Here is a 14,126-nt window from a genome sequence, read left to right as displayed (position 1 = left end):
AGATGACTAAAGCCCTAGACATTCCAGATATTTTTGTCATTTAAGATTGCTTCTTGGATGTAAAACATAAAAAGCATTAACTAATTCAAGGTAAATAAAACAAAACAAAAACCTTTGGGCACTTGGAAGTTGGCTCTGAACTGAAGGGTATATGTAATGGCTACTTTAAGTCAACATTTTCATTAAGTTAGTCTATTTTTGTCAATGTGGTTAGTAGTTCTCTCATTTTTGTAGGTGAAAAGATGCCAACTTTATCAATACTTAATATCTGTAAAAGGTAATGACGTTAGTGGTAAGAGAGAAAACCGATCAGAAGCTTCTTTCCATTCATAGTTGGATAGTAATATGTCTATTCAGAAATAAATGAAGGAATCCAGAGGTCGCTGAAATAAATATCTATTTGCGGGGTAAGAAACCTCGTGTGAGGCATGGGGCGACAAAGAAACTGCAAATGGAATAAAAACTATTTAGAGGGAAGACACTAATATAAGTACTGTTATAAAATTAAATTATAGAATTTTAAACAGGGGGGCTTTGAGAAACCAAGAGTGGATAGGCTTTGATAGTCATTGACAGCAAACTAATGTCCTCATTCGAGAACTCTTAACTGATCACTGATCCCCTGGCTGATGTAAAACACACAAGTGATGCTCATGTTATGCATTTTATGACTACTATACAAGTAAATTCATGCAAGGGGCACCAAGGAAGCATTTGTATATGTCTGTAATAATATGAAAGTGATTGTATTTATAAAAACAAACACATCTGGAGTTAAAAAAAATTGAATTCTAACTAATCACAAATTTTAACTTACCGCGAAGAAGGAGGTGCAGACTCAAACTTGAGCAGGACTGTGATGACAAAGAACACGAACTATTAACCCCCTGCAAAAAGAAATTTCACTCAGAAAATTTATAAAATGATGGAGCTTTTGCACATTTTTTGCTCAAGTGTTGACATTACAAGAGGCAACAAGACTTGAACAAATATTTTTCCTATAGATTGAAGAAAGAAAACGAGAATTCTCATGAATAAATTACTCATTTATTAATGTTGAATGCAGGACTTTAAAATGTTGCATGTGCTCTGCTTTATGATGTACTGCTGAATAAAAATATATTATTTGTAAATGGAAGGTTCTGATGAAGGCAATAGAAAATCAACGTTCCATCGCAATGTTCAAAAAACTAATAGTGACGGACTAGATTCTCTGCAAAAAGGTAGCCTTCAAAAAAATAAAAGCAATAAATCATCTACTCTCTTGTTTCTTGGATCTCTGAGAATGAGTAAAGAGAAACAGAATGTAAAGCCCTAAAATCAGTCCATCTAAGTCCATCATGCTGAGTCACCTGAACTTTATAACATTTGATTCAACAAACATTTATCAGGGCATAAAGGGCTAATGTACTATCAGTACACTGCCTAAATAATAAAGAATTTTATGTGTCTATTGAGAGTGACATCATGATCATACAATCTGAATAATTGGGGTTTAAATCGAGGTTGAATCGAGTTTACTAGCAAAACCTAACGCGACAACTCAGGGTCAACTTTTGGATCTTTTAAACCACTTGATAGACCTCCCATGATTTTAAAGGAGACAAACCGATATGGTATCGTCCAGATCACATGAAACAATGTAGACTTATCACTTTTATCACAAAATTGACTTCAATGAAGGAAATTCAATGCTGAATATGTGTTCCATTTCAATAAAATATTAGATATTGATTGGCATGTTCCTCGTAACAAACAATTTTGGATGGAGTGCAATAGATACCCCCTATGATGATTAACTTTCCAGTGGGGAGGTGATGCAGCTGGGAGCAAAAATTACAAAGTTGACAAGGGCTCGGAAGACCAAATTGGATGTGCTATTAATAGCTCAAGAACCAGAAAACTCAATCTAGGCTACTCAAGCAAAACTCTATTAATTCAGCTTGAGTAGCACGATTTGGGCACTAGTAGTCAAGCTTCCAAGATTTCAAGCACTAACAGCAACAAGGAAGACATGAAACAATTGTAACAATAGGCAAATTTGAGCAACAAAAATGAACCAGTGCAATAGCCAACTGGATAAGAGAGGATCAGAGTTACCCAAGTGAAGAGGTTGTGGGATGTCTGAACTAGCATCAAAGCAAATGCATCTCCTATAATCTCCCAAATGTATTCAAGCATGGGTATGCTTGAAGAATTTTGTCCCCTTTCAAATATTGTAGTTCAATCTTAGAATTATTTGACAAACAGTCACTCAAATTTGCTCATTTATCCCAACCATAGTAGCAGCAACAATAGGATGAAATTATGACTTTACAAACCACTGGCTTTGTGTTGACACCTTAATAATACCAACGACTTCTAGAAAATTCAGTTGCACATGGACTTCATTACAAGAGCAATATCTGATCCATCCCAACAACTCAAAGTGCTACTGCAACTGGTCTTTTTAGGACTAATATTATTTCATTAGTAGAGGCCTTCTCGATCAACTTAAGCTCTTGGATCTCCCTTTGCTGGTAGTAGTTGCTATTCCTGTTTGTGAGTGAAGATGTTGTCACGCCCTGAACCCATAATTTGAGGTAAGGCGCACGTGACAGCCGCCACACGCCCAAGGGGTCGCCCCTACAAGCATGCAAGGCTCCTTTACAATCAACTATTCTCAACATTCAAAGCGACTAATAATTGCGGAAATTTTAGTCTCAATTAAGGCTCAAAGGAAATACATATATAGGTCCATAAGTCTAAATCCAACAATACTTATTCGATAACAGTCACCTTAATAAAATAACAAAAGTCTCTAACTGGATTAATGAAAGAAAGCAAGAATCTCCTAAGCTCCAATCCAAGTGCCTGATCTCAGCAAGTCTACTGCCGCTCCTCTGTATCTGAAAATTATTAAACCATATAATGAGCTAACAGCCCAGCCGGTTTTCCAAATCTAAGCCAGCTAATAGGAAAACGAAAACAATGTTGTTGCGGAAAAGAAGTAACATTCCATAAAATTTAGCCAATGCAGAAATTGATAAGAAGCAAGAAAATCATTTCTACATAAGTTATATAAGAAAAATACATGCTTTTACAAAAACGGTTCCAACCACTCGGTTATGCAGTTTTCCATTTAGAAAAAAATACTTAACAGTCTTCTCTGTGGCCAATTTCCAACCTTATTGGCAAGTAGCGTAACCCAAGGCGAACACTCGTTCGCAGGACTCACAGGTCCTAAAGCGCGCAATGTCACAATATCAATAGCCAGAGGACTCCCTACTGGCCGCCCGAGATCAACCTTACAGGCAAATAAACTCGACCGGTCTACGTGATCACGTCCAGTGTACTCACCCACTGGCAGGTTGGGCACTAGATCCCCATCAGAGATCAACCTTACTGGCGGAATCCATTCCATACCAAGACTGTATACAAATATAGAGAGAAGCAATTTAATGTTTGCAATATCGTGCCATAAATTTTGTAGACGTTTCAAACCATGGGGGGCTCCCCCATTCAAATCCATTGAAACCATGTCATAAATAGAATGCTTTTCAATAGTGTTTCATGAATTTGAGTTTCCAAAATCATGTTAGTCACAAAGCTCTTTTTTTTTGTATAAATAAGAAAGCATGTTAAGACTAAAGCATTTCATGGATAATGACAATTCAACCATTTAGTATGACATGCTAAAAGATATCAGTGAGAAACCTTTCCAAAACAAGTTCCATATAATGGACTGTAATAAAAGCTTGCAACAAATCTAAGTATATGAAATATACGTAATACACTGACATAGGGTAGGATCACCTACCTTAAGCGCAATCTCCAAGAATTACTTTGCAAGGTCAAGATTGATGCAGGTCTAACCACTAGCTCAGTTAATACCCAAGTCTAGGGAAGGATCAACTTCTTTAAGGAATTCCGTCGAACACCCTATGTAGCATCAAATTCCAGTAAGGATTTTATTCTAGAAGATATCAACTAGTAAAAGTCATTTAGGCCTCGGATATGGTTCAAATATGATCACCGAAACCACTAAGCCCCATAGTTTATGATAAAAACCAAAGGTCAGACTAAGGAATTCAACTTCCTGGACATTTTAGTACCCATAGCTCAATTGGAGACATCATAACCAATGTTGGTTCTATTATTAGAGAACAGCCATAAGGCATAGCATGATGATCTGAACCGTCCAATTCATGCCTCGGGTAGCCAAATGCCTTATGGAGTGAAATTAATTCACTTTTGGTTCCATTTATGAAAACTTAATGATCAGCTATAGTGGAAATTGAGAGGGCTTTTACAATCAATTTGTATTGTCCAAAGAAGACATGTAAATTAAAATGCCGCCTTTAAACAATGGCTAGGGATTTGTTAATTTTTAAGACAAATTACATTTTTTGAAGCTAAGTCTCAAGATTAACAAAAAGATCCCCCCTAAAGCATAGAGAGATGAGAAAGAGGTTGGTGGATGAAATGAAACCTAGAGTTATCGGACTGTTGAGGTGGAATGTTACTCACCTCTCGCTGCAAAGACCAAGCAATAGTAGGCTTTTTCCCGGTTGAGAAGGGACGGTGACGACCAATTGTGGTCGTGATAAAGGTGACTACAGGTATGAGATAGAGGGTCCAAAGAAAGCAAGCTTCCTCTTGCAATTCCCACCAAAGAGAACACAGAACTGCCAAGGTATTTCAGAACCCCAAGAGAGGAGGCTAAACAATGCAAATGAATGGCGGACGGGGCTGAAACAACTAGCAATAGGGGCTGCTCGTATTGGATTAGAATCCAATAGCATTAAACTATAGGTGATGTTGTAGATGAGGGCACAACACAAGGTGGTTGCTGTCATTCAAGGAAGAGGGGAAAAATGATGCCTTGAAAGAGAACTAATCTAGTCTCTGATATTATCTTCAATTGAGAGAAAAGACCAACAATGGTCTCTTGTCCAAAGTCAATCCTCTTCATACATGCTAGGTGACTCATTTTTCCATAAGGCTTGATTTGTAAGAAAGGCAACTGCCTTGATCGACCATGCAACAATTAAATTTGATTTGGCAAAATTTCCTTCCTTGCATATGACAAAAAGGTAAGCAATTTAATTGGGTTAGGTAACTTGCCTTCCTTGCCCATGGCCAACCCAACACACCAATCCAAATTGCCTTGCTTGCCCACCATGCTATATTTAGTTAAGAAATTAATTGGCTATTCTTATGGCAACAAATCATGGCCATCCAAATTTCAAAGAAGGTACTAACGGATTTGGTCATCTCTCCTACTTTCCCTTTATAAACAAGATTGATATGGGAATATCATTCTTTACACTTTCCTTTAAGAACTTCTATTTAGGATCCTACAGTACCATACTAGTCCAATAATCATCATGGCCTTTAAAAATTACAACACTTCTAATTCAATTTCTAGTCACCGAAATTGAAATCCCTAATGAGCACACAAAAATCTTGTCCTTACTTTATTTATGGCATTTGTTTAAAAGCATAGCTACTTTTAATAAAACATGAGATACACGATTTGATAGTGACACCCATTAGAAAGCAAATAGCTAATTTGATAAGGACAACTATATATAAAAAAAAAATATTACTTGGAACCGGGTATTACAGATGTGACCCAGAAATTCAATGAATGAGGGCCAAACCTAAGCTGTATTGGTCATCAATTTCAGCACTAACATGCCAACAGGTCTCGGTTGTTGTTCAATAAGTCACCCAGACATCCAATTCTCACAAGCATTTAAGCAAGCACACATCACCAATACAACATGCAAATAGAGATTTCAAACTGAATTTCCAACCTAAATCAGAATTAGAAATCCCAATCAACCGTTCAGAGAAAGGCACAACTCACGGTTCATCTATTGTTGAACATGTAAAGCTCATACTCTCTTTCAATTGATGAAGATTGTTTCAACAAAAGTCAATCTAGATGAGCCAAAGTTATTTCCATGCACAAAATCTGAGCATTCTTCTTACAGATTGAGCTAAAACAAAAAGGAAGAACTCATTCAACCAAGAATATGGCAGCAAAGTATACGGTTGGAATTTGCTACCCTATATTTCCAAATGCTATCTACCTCAAAATAGAAATGAAGGTCTAAACAATAGGAACCCACCTTGAAATAGATCAAATGAGGACGAGGGTACATCATTTGTACTTTATCAAACTCTATTGAGCATTATATGCCAATGCGCATGTCCAAGGTAGAAGACACAAACCTAATAGTAGTTTAGACCTTAAAACAAACAGTCTTTGGCCATTTTGAAGTAAAACAGAGCTGAATAAAAGAGTCACAAGTTTTAATGGAGTGATGATCAATCCTCATTGACGAAGATGGAAATGGCTTTTATCCATGTTTAAAGGTTTCTCTAAGAGGTCTAACATTGTAAATGGAGGAGGGTTTTAAAATTATGCCAAAATCAATGAGATATCACCATCTTAGCTTTTGTGATGCAACATCTATTTTGACTACGATTTGTGAAGTTGATATCTCAGGAAGAAAATCAAACCAACTTCCCATAAATTCACATGACTCGAGTCCTTCTCTCATCTCCTTCCCCCGAGAGTAAGGTATGCGAGAAAACCGGCTATCTTAATTAGGACCTTGATCAATAAGAAGAGTTGAAGAGAGCAGCCAAAAAAGCAGCTTAATCAACACAATTTTGAGTCCAATAATCAGTTTTTTTTACTCAAAATCAATTTTCAAGAACGAACATGAACATGCAGCTCACCTAATGAAAGATCATGCTAGACTATGGGTCAATAGATTACATATGCATTATATGGAAGAAAAGAGACAAAGCATAAATTATTAGCTGAGAAAAAAAGAAGAAAAAATCAGAAGAAAAGTAAACAAACACAAATTCTTAACAGATGTGCAAAAGAAACGTTAAGATCACGGAGACCATGACCCAGAAACTAAAAAACTGTTTTCTAAGAAATCAACAAAGAAAGGCATAAACATATATAAAATCCACCTACATGGGCATTTGTTATCTCTTTTTCTTATTACTATTCCTCTATTTTCTTAACCCTTCAACTATGAAAAAACAGCTAAAGTTAAAAAATATATATATAGATCGAACCAGAAACCTAAGATAGACATTAATATCACAATCTACTAAAGTTTATCTTAGGAAGATATCTATGAAAAATATCAGAGAGATAAACCGAAAAAGAAAAAAAGGCCAAATGGGAAACTATTAATGTCTATCTTAGGTTTTGACGTAAATAGGTTGTGCGCAAAAATCATTTCAATAGGATGATCCCAACACTCTGACCTATAGATAAACTCATACAATGGAAACTTCTATAGATGGGAAGGCTAGGATCATCCTATGGAAATGATTCTTTGGGCATAAACTATTTTATTTTATGACCCATCACAGGACGGTTTGGATCATCCTATGGTGTGGTCCGTACCTTACCTTTTGAAAAATAAGGGACTGTAAGGGCTTACACCGTATAAAATCTCGTCATTCCCTATTTTTTATAGTCATATAACAGCCGTATACATTTGACCGCATCTAATGCGCCATATTTAGAAGTGGTTCTGAAGACAATTGCTGAATGTCCGCTGCTAATAGGTAGTTTTCTTGTGGTGTGGCCATATGAATGGACTGCCAGGCTATATGGTTTAACGATGCACCCAATGAATTCCAAAAATCATGAATGATATTTTCAACCATTATACTAGTTTTCCTATAGTTTATATTGGTCATGTATTGACCTTTTTTAACAAATATTGACAAGCATTTTAAACACCTTAACATGATTTTACAAAGGGCAGTGATAAATTCACCCCCTTCTATGATGAATTCACCCTGTATTTTTCAAAATGGGCTGTACAGCCTGTACCATAGGATCATACGGTCTACAGAAGTTTCCATAAAGTGAGTCACTCTTTAGTCTTTAGATCGGAGGGTTAGAATCATCTTATGGTAATATTTTTGGGACACAACCTATTTACGTTGTGGCTCATCAAATGAAGGTTTGGATCATCCTACGGTGTGGGCAAAAAATTAAAAATAAAAACAGCCAAAAAATGGGTGACCTGCGGGTCCAATCGGCCCGTACGGGTGGGGTCCAGGTTCAACAAATTGTGACCCCTAAAATTCCGGGTCTTTTTTTTTTACCCAAACCCCGTACGGATTGGGTGAAACTTGGCCTGGCCGACCCGTTTGCCAGGTCTATCTAATAAGATCTACTTAGTCTACTAATCTACAAATATACACTAAGTTTGCAAATGAAGATCGGTCTCTCCTAATAGATCTTGTACCTTTTCTTTCTTTTTTTCTTAAAGATGTCCATTTGGAATGGAATCAAGACAATATGTGTCACCTAGTGAGGGTCTACAAGACCAACATTTTTGTTTGTACATACATGCCCTGGTCTGAGACGTTAAAGTCATAGTCTTTCTCTTGTAATTGAACACACTACGCCACTGACATTGTTGAATGTAATCAATTGGTGATTCTTGTCTTAACCGTCCATTCATAGGCAATTTGATGATGGCTAGAATTTTCCAACTTATGAGATTTTGGGATTGTATGATATCCACGGTGGGGTCTATCATATTATTTAATCAAAATTGCAAGCCATTGCATAGGATTAGTGACACTGTATAAAGTGGCCACTAAATTAAATCTTTAGCGGCGACTAAAAAGTCTTGTCACTAATATCTAATTATTAGTGGCGAGCTATATTTCGCCACTGAAGAAAGACTTTTCATTAGTGGCGACTTATGAAAAGTCGTCACTGATACTAAACACGCCAACCTTTCCCATAAAAAAATTCCCCACCAACGACAAGATAGGAAGTCACCACTAATGTTTTAATTTTAGTGATGATTTTTATTTGTCGTCACTACGAACTTGTTATTTGTGGCAAACACCTCGTCGCCACTAAATTAAATCTTTAGTGGCGACTAAAAACTCTTGTCACTAAAATCTAATTATCAGTGGCGACTTATATTTCGTCACTGAAGAAAGACCATTATAGTGGCGACTTCTGAAAAGTCGTCACTGATACTATTGCCTCCAACATCTCCCGCAAAAATATTTCCCCGCCAATGGATAAAGTGACGAGATGTTTAGTGACAAGACAAATGTTGTCGCTATACTTAGGTAATTACGTAGGATTAGTGATGGGACATAAAGTCGCCAATAACGTATAAGCTTTTGTGGCAAAAACTTTTTAATTAGCAACAATATATGAAGTCGCCACTAATGTTTTAATTTTAGTGGCGACTTTTATTTGTCGTCACTAAAAACTTGTCATTACTGGCGAAATGCAGGTCGCCACTAATAATATTGCCACTAATGGCCCAATTTCTTGTAGATAGAGAGAGAGAGAGAGAATGAGATGGGGTGGACTGAGAGAGAATCTAGAGAGAGAAAGAAAGATGAATTTTCTCCCTTTTTTTAGATTTTTTGTTATTTTTTTCTTTTTGATTTTTTTTGTGGGGGGTGGCTGGGGAAAAGAGGGGGCTAATTAGTCTTTGCTAAATGGAAAGGGGTGCCTAGGGGAAGTAGGGGCTGTGATAAAAGTTCCTCTTCTTTTTTTTGTTGCTACTCACTCACGTGATAGATTGTCACGTCAAAATTAAACAAGAAAAAGAGGGGTGTCCAAGAAGGAAAGAGGGGGTGGGGGAATATACTTTTGCCTTCTACTTTGAGTAACTTGCTGAGCAAGTCACCTTTATTGTTAAAAGACTACAAATACAGCATCGTGTCCCCCTTTTTAGTAAGGGTTTTGTAACTTGCAGAGCTCCAACTGATATTGTAACTTCGTGGCTGAGACTTGGCTTGATGGCAATTCGCAGCTTGGTTGGAAGTTTTTGCTGTGATCGGAGGTTGTTTGAATCTTTTGGCTTTGATACCAAATTGATGCAGCACCATGAAGAAAAAATGAGGAAAGGGGATATAATTAGAAGCATAGGGGAAGAAGAGACGAAAATAAATAGAGGAATAAACGAATTAGAGGGAGGATAATCTTTATTCAATATCAATAATCATCAAAAAGTTACAAAATAAGATGTAAAGAGCCTTATAAATAGGCAATTAACAACCTAAAGATAAAAACGTACTAAAATAAAAATTCCAAAAAAACTACACTTCATAATTCTAAATAACATGGAAAATAAAATCCTAGAAAATCTAAAGGGCAAATATGCCTCTTATTTAGGCCTAAAATCTGCATTTGGCTATGATTCTTTCTGATCCATCTCTTCCCGGCACATCAACAAGCGACGTCTTCTTTGAGAATATACATTCAGCAACAACATGGATATTTGTCATCAAATTTCGCAAGTGCGCTTTAAATCATGGGATTCTATTTTCTTATGGGGAGAAAATTTTATTTTCTTATTGGGGAATTTCATTGTAATCAAATGTAAGTTGATTTTCAATCCGCATATGTTTGGGGGGGAATGTTAGAATATGTAAGTTCCAACCATTGAATTTGGTGTAGATCTCACCGTTGGATCATCTTATTATACTAGGCAAGTTAGCTAGTAGAGGTAACCTAGATAGATTAGGAAGCTAGATTTTATTAGTAATTAGGTTAGAATATTCTACACATATCTCCTTCCATAGTTATCTTAATTTATTTCTATATTTATCATATAAGTACTCTTTATAAGCACAGCTTGAGATTATTGTAGTGTATCCAAGAATAATAGAAATTCTCTTAAATTTTACATGTACAACTGGAATCTGTTCAGTATAAAAGGAAAAAAGTAACAGCTTTCCAACAATGAAACTTATTTATGCAATTCAAAGCAGGACTAAATCATATTCTCACCATGTGTCGATAAGATCCTGTACCTCCAATGAACGTGAACCTATAAAAATCCTAGTCCTAAGACATTGAAACTGCAAACAGTTCCTTTTTTTTTCCTATCCCCTAATCATGTACTCCTTCAGAACAAAAAATTAAAATAATGTTTTAATCTGAAGAGTATGCAACTGAATAATCAATGCGCCCAAAGATCGACTCATAGCCCCTTATATTCAGAATTACCACTAGGAAGTTTCCTACTCGGGCGGCATGCCCACCACTTTGTGCAAGTCAGAAAGTTCCAAGGGTTGAAGTTTTAAAGGAGACCCAAGTCTGAAGTCTGTGTTGATGTCCAATGGTTGATCCATCATATTAGACTGATTGAAGATTTCATCTGGCAGCAGAGAATTATTGTTGATGAAGAAGTTGTCTTCTCCCAAGAAACTACCATCGATCAGGTTCCCTTGGCCGAAAAAGTTATCCATTTCAATAGTTGGTTGCATAGGAATTGGATCATTGATGAAATTTATGCTTCCAGAAGTGGAGCCCATACCTGAGCAAAGATTATTGTCATTGAATGGGATGAGATTATCAATGGGTTCTTGCCCATTTGCTTGAATCCCCAATCCATCGAGATTTGTAGTAGGTTGATTCATGGGAGGCAGCGGCTGATACGCTTGAACCCTTGGATTGGGCTGGCCGAAAGGCATATTGAAAGTTGGCTGGTCTTCATGATTGATATTGAAGCTCGAAATTTCGATCCCCATAGAGTTGGAACCATACGGGCTTCTGAATTGATGGTTATTTCTTCAAATAACGTCATGAAAACCGACATTGTTGTTGTTGTAAGGGCATTGATCATACCCACGAGTATATTTTGTCTGATCAAGCATCATCTCCAGCCTATCCGACAGATTCCTCTTCCAACTGAAATCAGTTCCAGCTGCCAATTCAGCATTGGATATAGTAGGTGGAACAAGCCCAGTTCCCAAGTTTATAAGCCCACCATCAACAGTTGAGTTATCTTCAACATCGTATTCACCAACACTGCTCAAAGTGTGAGTTCCAGTGCTTGCAATGTATGGAGGAGGAGGAGGAGGACAAAAATATGGGTTGAGGTTATTACACAACAATTCCTCTTGATTTACGACGGCCAACCATGTGGCGTTTTCCTTCGCCGACATCTTATCCTGCAGGCTTCTCGACTGCATCACCACATTGCGAATCTTCGCCATGTTTGACGCCATATGCTTGAACACTGCCTTCAAGACACCTATCTTCCATGACTTTTTCAAGTCATGGGGCTTCCTGTAAGGTGGAGGGACTTGGTATTCTTTAAGATCCAATTCTTCCCACCACTCCTCATTGCCTGTTGGCAACCATGGAGGAGGAACCCCCCTCTCCAATGGAAACCTCCTCTGAGGAGGGTCGCAATGCTGCATCAGAGCTGATAAAAGAGAACCCAAAGTTTTGTCTGGCAAGCTCGGTAGAGTTTGAGGAAAAATAGTAACCAATTTATTTTCTTTATTCATTCGGGGTATGCCGATCTGTGCAAGATACTTAGCAACTGCCGCAGGACCGTTTTGATCAAACTTCACCTTTTCCTTCCACCATGCCCGTAGATTGTCCGAAGAAACACCCACTGGCTTTCCTTTCTGAGGGAAGATCCCATATACAAAGCCTTAAGCTTTGCAAACATCCATCATTTTAAGCATATATTTTAGTACTCTGTCCTGAGCCCGGGACATCTTCTTTCGGCGCGCCCTTTCTTGAGATTTCTCCTGGTTAGTTGAATCCACAATAACCTTCTTCCCTTTATTCTAATACTTGAGGCGTTGTAGCTTTATTTGATCTTTCTCAATTCTCTTCTCGAGTTCTACTTCGATATCTTCTTCACTACTTTCGTTATCGCTCGCACGTGAGATGTCAACCTCATTCTCTGGTGACTTCTCGGAGTCCTCGGAAGGAAGAGATTCATTTTTAAGTAAGTGCTCAAGCTCCTCAGAAGGAAGAGATAGAAAATCATTATTCACAATTTCTTCCTTCATCTCCATGATCCTACAAATTAAGGTTTCAATTAGGAGTGTTCACTATTCGGTAAAAACCGAAATAACCGACCAAACCGAATTTGGTCGGTTATTTCGGTTTTAGTTTTTTATGATTCGGTTCGGTTTCGGTTTATAATTTGTACCAATTTCGGTTTTCGGTTTCGGCTTCGGTGTTTGTCAAGAAAATTCGGTTCTACCCGATTAACCGAATAGTGGCTTTTGGTAAGATTCCATTTGCTCTTTTATTTGTCCTCTTTGGTCTTTGCACATTTGTTTTTAGTGAATTTAGAAATGCTTTTGCCTCTTGACAGCTTTTGACTTCTTGAGCACTAATGCCATTTTTTGAAAACCATGGGCTGGTTTTCACATCCTCCAACAAACTTATAACAATCCACTTGACTTGTAGTCTTTACCTCCATTACACTCCTCCATGGCTTCATTACAAAATTTTAACAAAATTATTTTGGGTGAAATTTCACTATGGTGCAGAGAAGGGATCTGAGCCACCTTCGCCTCCATGGTTTTGGGTGAGATATCACTATGGCTTGGGGCCACCTTCGTATTAGTGTAGAGAAGGGATATGAGCCACCTTTGTCTCCACCCGAGTGCTACCACCACTACCCCTTGCAAATCGGGCGCAATCCCACCTTCTCTGCACATTTTCCGACCACCATCTCCATTTTTCAGCCACTTTTGCGACCTTCTTCCCCGGGAACCCTTACCAGAATCCGACAAAATCCTCCACAGCCGCCATATTCCCTAGCCTCCATCTCCACTTCTGATTTTAATCTCCACCAAACCATCTTCTTCTCCATTCACCCTCCATCAAACCCACTTTGATTTTCAGTAAGAAGAAATACCCAATGACACAATCTAATGATTTTCAGTGATTTCGGTTTTCGGTTTCAGTTCGGTTCCTCACCTATCTGGTTTTGGTTTCAGTTCCAATTTTGGGTAACCGAAATATATTTGGTTTCAACTTTTTGGTTTTTTCGGTTCGGTTTTAACCGAATACGCAGCCCTAGTTTCAATCCCAAGTTCTCACTTTTGGGGTCTTTCGTTCTATGAATCCACCTCAATTCAGGTTCCCTCCTGCATACAGAAAACAAATTGTTTGGTAACCGCATTAATGTTTGGTAACCGCATTTGTGTTCCGAAGGACTCTATTTTGAAAAGAATGAAATTTTGAAGGAAGCGCACAGTTCGTGTTATTCTGTACACCTTGGAGGTACGAAAATATATAAGGATTTGAAATGAAACTTTTGGTGGAATAATATGAAAAGAGAAATAGCTCA

The 14,126-nt window shown here is 37.6% G+C and overlaps 1 pseudogene; it reads right to left on the bottom strand.

Annotated features, from left to right (window-relative positions):
* Positions 1-11,592: 11,592 nt before the first annotated feature.
* On the bottom strand, positions 11,593-12,837 carry LOC143888904 (ETHYLENE INSENSITIVE 3-like 1 protein; annotated as a pseudogene).
* Between the last annotated feature and the right edge of the window lie 1,289 nt (positions 12,838-14,126).

Source organism: Tasmannia lanceolata, unplaced genomic scaffold (genome assembly GCF_043159265.1).
Source record: "Tasmannia lanceolata isolate RefF3 unplaced genomic scaffold, GAP_Taslan_0.1 ptg000012l, whole genome shotgun sequence".
Classification (NCBI taxonomy): Eukaryota; Viridiplantae; Streptophyta; class Magnoliopsida; order Canellales; family Winteraceae; genus Tasmannia; species Tasmannia lanceolata.
The sequence above is the reverse complement of the archived record's forward strand: the minus strand, read 5'-3'. Positions and strand labels throughout refer to the sequence as shown.